Source organism: Balaenoptera ricei, chromosome 2 (assembly GCF_028023285.1).
Source record: "Balaenoptera ricei isolate mBalRic1 chromosome 2, mBalRic1.hap2, whole genome shotgun sequence".
NCBI lineage: Eukaryota > Metazoa > Chordata > Mammalia > Artiodactyla > Balaenopteridae > Balaenoptera > Balaenoptera ricei.
In genome coordinates, this window is record NC_082640.1 from 23,782,529 (window position 1) to 23,789,623 (window position 7,095).

Consider the following 7,095-nt stretch of genomic DNA (forward strand, 5'->3'; position numbering starts at 1 on the left):
AAAAAAAGTAATAGAGTCAGACATTACCTGAGAATGCTTTATTTTGTTCATGTTCCCAGGTTCCTAGTACACAACAAGGAATCTTCCTGCATCTCCAGTGGGGTGCATTCTTTAAAATTATTTGAATGGGAATAAGAAAAAGTGCTGGAAATCATGTTATGAACTGGCCTGATTGGGCTGACTGGGCCGGCAATGTACTGTCCTTACCAGTTAAATACCTGCCAGGCTCCACCCTGGTTGGGAACACTCTGCCTTCATCCAGGAAGGGCTGATTTATTTCTCTTTGAATGAACTGACCCTCTGTTGCTACCAGGAAAGGCACCTCCAGCCTTGGAGACAGGAGGCCTGGGCATGGCTCCCGCTCTGCTGGGTGACAGAGCAGACATAATGCTACCTACTTCAAAGGACAGCGCTGAGGCCCAGGAAAAGACCATGAATCTGCTTTGCAAAGGCTAACGATGCAGCTGGGAGCTAGTTTAGCTGTTTAGTGGAAGATGCGGAGTGCAGGGCAGATTCCTAATAAGAAGACGATCTTTGGGGCTTCCCTGGTGGCGCAGTGGTTGAGAATCTGCCTGCCGATGCAGGGGACACGGGTTCGAGCCCTGGTCTGGGAAGATCCCACATGCCGCGGAGCAACTAGGCCCCTGAGCCACAACTACTGAGCCTGCGCGTCTGGAGCCTGTGCTCCGCAACAAGAGAGGCCGCGATAGTGAGAGGCCCGCGCACCGTGATGAAGAGTGGCCCCCACTTGCCGCAACTAGAGAAAGCCCTCACACAGAAGCGAAGACCCGACACAGCCAAAAATTAATTAATTAATTAATTAATTAAAAAAAAAAAAGACGATCTTCCACATCAATTTTCTTTTTTAAGGCACATGAGGCGTTGTCGAATGACATGAAGAGTTTTGGAGGCGATTTCAAGAGGCCTGTGTGGGGCTATGGCTATAAGGATGAATAAATGTATGTCTACACACATGCACTCGCGCGCACACACAGGCAATATTGCTTCGCCACTAGGAGTCCGACTGTCAAAATTTGAATCCAGGCTTTGCCACTTCGTTCCTGCGCTTCCTGGTTTGTGAAGTGTGGGGAACACTATCCCACACCGTACAGCGTTGGTCACAAGATAAACGTGTTCATACATGGGAAGGACTTAGCACAGTGTCTGGCACATGACAAGCCAGATGAGGCCAGGGATTTATGCCTGTTCTTCCGGTGCTGGGTACACAAGACATAGAACAATGGACCCGTAGTAAGTAAACCCTTACTACCTGAATGAATGAATGAAGATTCCCTGCAGCATAAGTGAACTCAGCTCTGTCCTTCTCTGGGTGGTGTGACCTTTCTGCGTTTTAGGGATTATTTTTCATCCCTTGAAGGAGTTTGGACGAGAGGGTCGCTAAGGCCCTCTCAAGTTTTAAAGATCCAAGTAATTTTAACAATCAGAAATCTCTATGCAAAAATTCAAATTCTTACACCCTCAAGCTTTGCTGTCTCCCTTTACCAAAAAAAACCCCAAAAAACAAAAAACAAAAAACAGCGGGGGCGGGGTGGGGAAGGAGGTTAAAATTCCTTACTTTAATCGTCCTCCACCCATACAGTGATGAGGAGGAAATAGACGCTCCATTATGGAAACTGCTGCGGAAGCTTTAGAGCAGGGGTCGGGGAGGAGAGGCGTCCACACCGCGCGCCTCTCGGAAGGGGCGACGGGCTTCGGGATCAGGCTTGCGCCTCTTCGGCAGCACCTCCCCCCTCCATGAGGCGCCCCTCCCCTCGGGCCGGGCCGCAGAATCCGGGGTGGGGATGGAGGGATGGAACCGGGACCGCGGGGCCAGGCTGCAGCGGCGCCCAGAGCCTGCGGCTTCCAGCAAAGTCCAAGGGGGCTGCAGCAGGCAGCGGCTCAGGAGTGCAGAGCTCAGCGTGTTTCTGCAACTGTTTTGACGATGCTTTTGAGTGTTCCCATCACTACCGAGATGCTACCGCTCTCCTCATGACCACAATCTATTAGCTCCAGTAGCTTTTGAGCGGCTGAGCCTCGCCGCAGCTTCCTGCTTACCCTGCGCGCGCGCTGGGCCGCTGCCAGCCCCCCGCGGGGACCACGCTGTCAGGGGGCGATGCCACCCCACCTCCACCTCCACCTCCACCTCCACCGCCAAGTGGTCTTAACTCTCTGTCGAGAGGTTTGCCTTTTAATAAAAAGATCCTCATAAACTCTGGTCAGCAGTTTCTAACAGGGCATCATAAGCCCTCCTTGCAGACCTCCTTAAGAAAAGACAGCTTTTGAACTTTTGCTGCTATTTAATAAGGGCATTAAAATCCAGTTACCTGGATCCAGGGAGGCTAGAAGGCCTATGAACGTCAGCAAGAGGCTGACGACATTCTCTGCTGCAATTAGATCTTGTTTATAAGGCACGATTCTGCCCTATTACTGGTTTGGTTTTGTTTGTGGTTCTTTGGGGAAGAATTGCAACTCTGTGTGCGTGTGTGCGTGTGTGTGTGTGTGTGTGTGTGTGTGTCTTGCACACAAGCTGTAGGGAGAAAAAAGATCTTCTGAAAGATAAATGTTTTTAGATAGTATTTGGGTATTCACTGGGATGAATTTGAAAGAGAAAGCTCTTGATGTAAGAAGGGAATACAATCACTTTTCTTTATTTCTGCATCTCACATGGCTAGAGATGCCTTTCTGGACCAGGCAGAAGACTGAACAAGCAGTTCAGGGGCTGCCTGTCTGACTCTCTCACCTGTTCAAGTGGCGGGAGAGGGGGGCGGTGTCGAGAAGTGGGGACAACCCAAGTCATCACTTTTGTGTGTGTCAGTTGAAACTACAAAGGCAACCAAAAGGAGGTCTTATCCGTTTTGTGTTAGTGTCAGTTGGGAACAGCAGGTAGAGGCTGCACTTTGGTTTTACATTTTCACCACCGGGAGCTATAAATAGATGAGCACATGTGGCTTTGTGCTCAGTTACCTGCACTGGCTCGAACCCCGTGATCTAGGCGGCTCTGACTCCCCACATGAGCAGTGGCAGGCCACGGCCCCCGCACATACATTTTCCACAACATCTGAGTAACGAGAAAAGTCGGAGTGTGTGTGTTTTGTTGTTATTTTTGTTTGAACTTTGAGTTCTAAATGTATTCCACCTACACTGTCAACTCTGGAAGCAAGGCCTCCTCTTAAATGCCTTGAAGAGATGCTCAGAATTTAGCAAAAGAAGGAAAGAAGGAAGAAAACATCACTCTTTGGTGTGTTTACGTGTGTCTAAAACTACACCAACTCTTCTGTGTTGAAACTTTTCATTAATAGTCTACACACTGATTTTATAGGATGTTGATCTACCAGACTGCATTTTCTACAAACTGCCTTAATTCACCCCATTTGGTAAGGAACATTGTTTTCAGTTTTAGTTGATGATAGTCTGGGTGTCAAGAGTCAGAGAAGTTGGTTTCCATTTCTGGCCAAGTCAAAAAGCAATTGCTCTGGCAGTCCTGTAATTCTCTACTCCCCTCCCTTCCCTGATATGTCTCTAGTTTGGGGAATATTTACATGCGCAAAAGTGAAATATACAGGTCCAACCCATGCTATCTTCTAAGAAAGAGATTCTGGAATCATCAGGGCCAGCTGATATTTTGGTCATTTATGTTGAACTTAGTCACAACCCATGACTACTGTCTTGGAGTCGTATACATTGTTGCCAAGAAAATACATGGAGAGAGCAACCAGAAACCATCATTCCCCCTCACTGGGTTGCTTTCTGGGTAAAAAAGACAATGTAAGTGAAGTTCCTGGGGTAAATTAAGTGCTCACGAAGTGGTATCTTTTACTGTTCCAACTTCTTCAATTCTTCCAATTTTCACCAGCCTGGCTGGAGGCAATCAGAGTCCCAAAGAAAACGATTCCATCTTTTCCTTTGCATGAATATTGATTGAATATATCCTTAACGCTATGGTCAAATGAAGCTCACATTTATAGGCAAAAGCACTTCCCAAGCTTGTTCTACTTTCCCTAGGTTCTAAGACAGTTATTGAACCCACAGACTCTTACATAGAATCCTATAGAAGGAAATGAAGCTAGAAAGAACTCTTCTGATGTCTCAATGATTTTTAGAGCCATCAAATTTGGGAACTTTCCCTGACAACTGCCCTAGAAACTTGAAGATGTTGAAAAATTAGCAATTATTCCACAATCACTCCCCTTTTCTCTCTTGCCTGGTGTGACCTATCATTTGACATTCCCTTTATACATCCCATATGCCGACGTCTTGACAATTAATTAACTAACCTTCACAAAACTCTTCCAAGGGAGGTGGATGAAAAGCACTGCAGCTTTATCTCCACTTTTCAGGAAACTAAAAACAGAAAGGTTATGACTTACCCAAAAGTCACACAGCAAGCTCTCAGAAGGGCTGGGATTGGTACCAATGAATTCTGTGTCGAGCCAAACCACTGCAACTCTCGTCCTAAGAGAATAGTCCTGACTCACCACAAAATTCAGCACAGTTGCCTAGACCAAGTTCAGTTGTCTGATACTTCCTAGAGGGTGTAGCCTTGGATCGGGTTGGCCAGAAAAAAATAGAATTGAATTCAACTTAATAGGCAGAGAAAAAGGATAAGGAAGATCGTCAGTAAAGAATCGTTCCTGCAGCCAAGCTGTCAAACTGTCAGCTTAACCTGGCATGGCGGGGACAATGAATACAGAAATATACCCGACTAGGAAAATGTTAGGTTCCCGGTACTGTCAAAGGAAAACAAAGACTTCTATAAACAAAGGCCAGGGTGTCTGGGGACCATTCAAGACAAGTTTACAGTCAGTTTCAAAGTTCCAGCTCTTGCAGTATTTTTGGCTCCAGCTCACACAGCCTTGTAGAAGGCCTTGCTAAGGCCACCAAGTCATAACGTTACTTTGTGGGATGATGTATGGCTTCCTTTCCTTTTGTATTTTGAATTCCATTCTCAGTCTCTTTCCATGTTATTCCCAAATTGTGCTAACTCTTGCACTCCTGACGTGAGGCCGAAGTATAGAACTGTTCAAAACGTCTTTCACTACAAGATAGTCGCCGTGGGAAGTAATTGCCCTGAGGAAACAATAAAGGAACAGATTATTGCTGAATACCATCTAGAAAGATACCTGTCCGATAAAAGACTATATTGTTCAATTACGTGTGGTTTGGGAATATGCTTGGCCACAAGAAGGCAATGTCACTTGTAGACATTCGACTAATTTTCTGACATAAAAATGTCCTCCCAAATGGAGAGCCAAATATAAGAATACAATCTGCCATCACAACACAAACACAAGGCAAAATTGCCCCAGGATGATAGTCATTATTATCCTGCCTGTTATTTGAAACTGTGCTTCAGGTAGCCTTTTAAAATGTGTAGGTGAGTTCTTAATTTTTTCTAACGTCATTTACCACTTGCACGGGTCCCTGAAGTCACGCTGCAGTATGCATCACTTCAGTGCCGGAGGATAAGACATGATTTTTTTAAAATGTAAGGACTGTTTGGATGCAGCATCAGTAAACAAAGAAGCCTAATGCACAAACAGGAAGAAAAAGACTTTGGGTCCATCTACACATCGAAAAGCAAACTCATACCAAGTACCATCTGTAGCCACAAATCCCACATGGCTATGTGTAGCTTCATCGAAGTTGGAAGCATCTTAAAATTACAGTCTTAAATGCTGGGAAATGAAGCTATCCCACAAGGTCCAATCAAGAACTAATTTTTAAAAGAATGTATATATATATTACTGAATCACTTTGCTATACAGCAGTAATTAACAGAACCTTGTAAATCAACTATACTTCAATGAAAAAAATAAGAAGAATAACAAATTTTTAAGCTCAATTTTTTTCTAAGTTACCACTTATTGTTAAACTTTGGAATTTTCAAAAGCCTTGGGATATCCAAACAGTTGAAATTTCTCAGACTAAACACACACATTGAGTGTTCTTGGTTCCATTTTTTTCAATCTAAGGCCCTCCTGGAAAAATGATGCAGATTTATAATGAGAAAATTAGGCCAGAGTCACCAATAGCTCCCAGATGGTGCCTAATTGGGATTTGAAAACTTAACTCTCTGTTTCATGGGCAACTACCTTCACTACCTTCATGGTCAACTGGAAAGGAACCAGTAAGAATAATGGGGGTCAGGGAATTCCCTGGCGGTCCAGTGGTTAGGACTCCGCTTTCACTGCCGAGGGCCAGGGAGGGAACTAAGATAACGCAAGCCGCGTGGCATGACCAAAAAACAACAAAGATGACAAAATAATAATAATACTAAAGGGGGCCATAAGAGACTGGTGGTTAGTGGAGACAAACTGGGGACTCTTGGCTTATAAATGAGTTTGTGGTGGACAACACGAGGTATTGATGTGGGCAGATCTACACGCTGCTTTGTAATAAATCATGATAATCATAAACTTTATAACTTTTATAGGATGACTGTGCTTTTTATATGACACAGCATCCAAGGGACATCCTTTGGTGATATTGCCCTTAACCATTTACTCTTTAGCTTATTTATTATGTAATCTTCTGTTGAAGTGAGTGATTACATTTCCTATTATGTTTCTGGCCTCCATTATATTTTTATTTAATACTATTACAACCTCTAATTGTAGTTCTGTGCCACTCACTCTAACCGACTGGCCAAATTACATTCCTTGTATCGGTGCAAACAGCTTTAAAGGTGGGAAAATTCCATTGTAAATTCATTTGTTTGATTGCTTTTTAAATTACACCTAAGAACAAAGCTGCTTTCATAGCGGAGGGATTGTCTGGTGTGTGTGTGTGTTTTTTTTCCTTAATCACAATACCACCCCTTTTCAACTCGGCACCACAGCCTCCCTCCTGAATATGGAAAGATGGGGGACATCTGAGCGGTGTCTGTTTCATCTGGCTCCACTCCGCCCCCCTCTCCCTCACCTCTCCTCACTAAGGCATTGGGTTCTCATCTAGCAGTTTCTGATTCTCGTTTTTCAAGATTGGCACCAATAGAAAAAGAGCTTATGAACTCTAGGCTAGATTCTTATCCTACGTGGGTTTCCTCTAAGGGGGAGTAGGGAGGGCAAAGGGAAACACAAAAGAGACAGGAGGATG

General features: G+C 44.5%; 1 long non-coding RNA gene across 1 annotated transcript in view; it reads right to left on the bottom strand.

Moving 5' to 3' along the window:
* Positions 1–4,461, bottom strand: part of LOC132358650 (uncharacterized) — a 77,640-nt gene extending 73,179 nt beyond the window's left edge. Inside the window, exon 1 of the long non-coding RNA XR_009500487.1 lies at positions 4,368–4,461. This is a non-coding gene — a long non-coding RNA (uncharacterized LOC132358650). The remainder of the gene's footprint in view (positions 1–4,367) is intronic.
* Between the last annotated feature and the right edge of the window lie 2,634 nt (positions 4,462–7,095).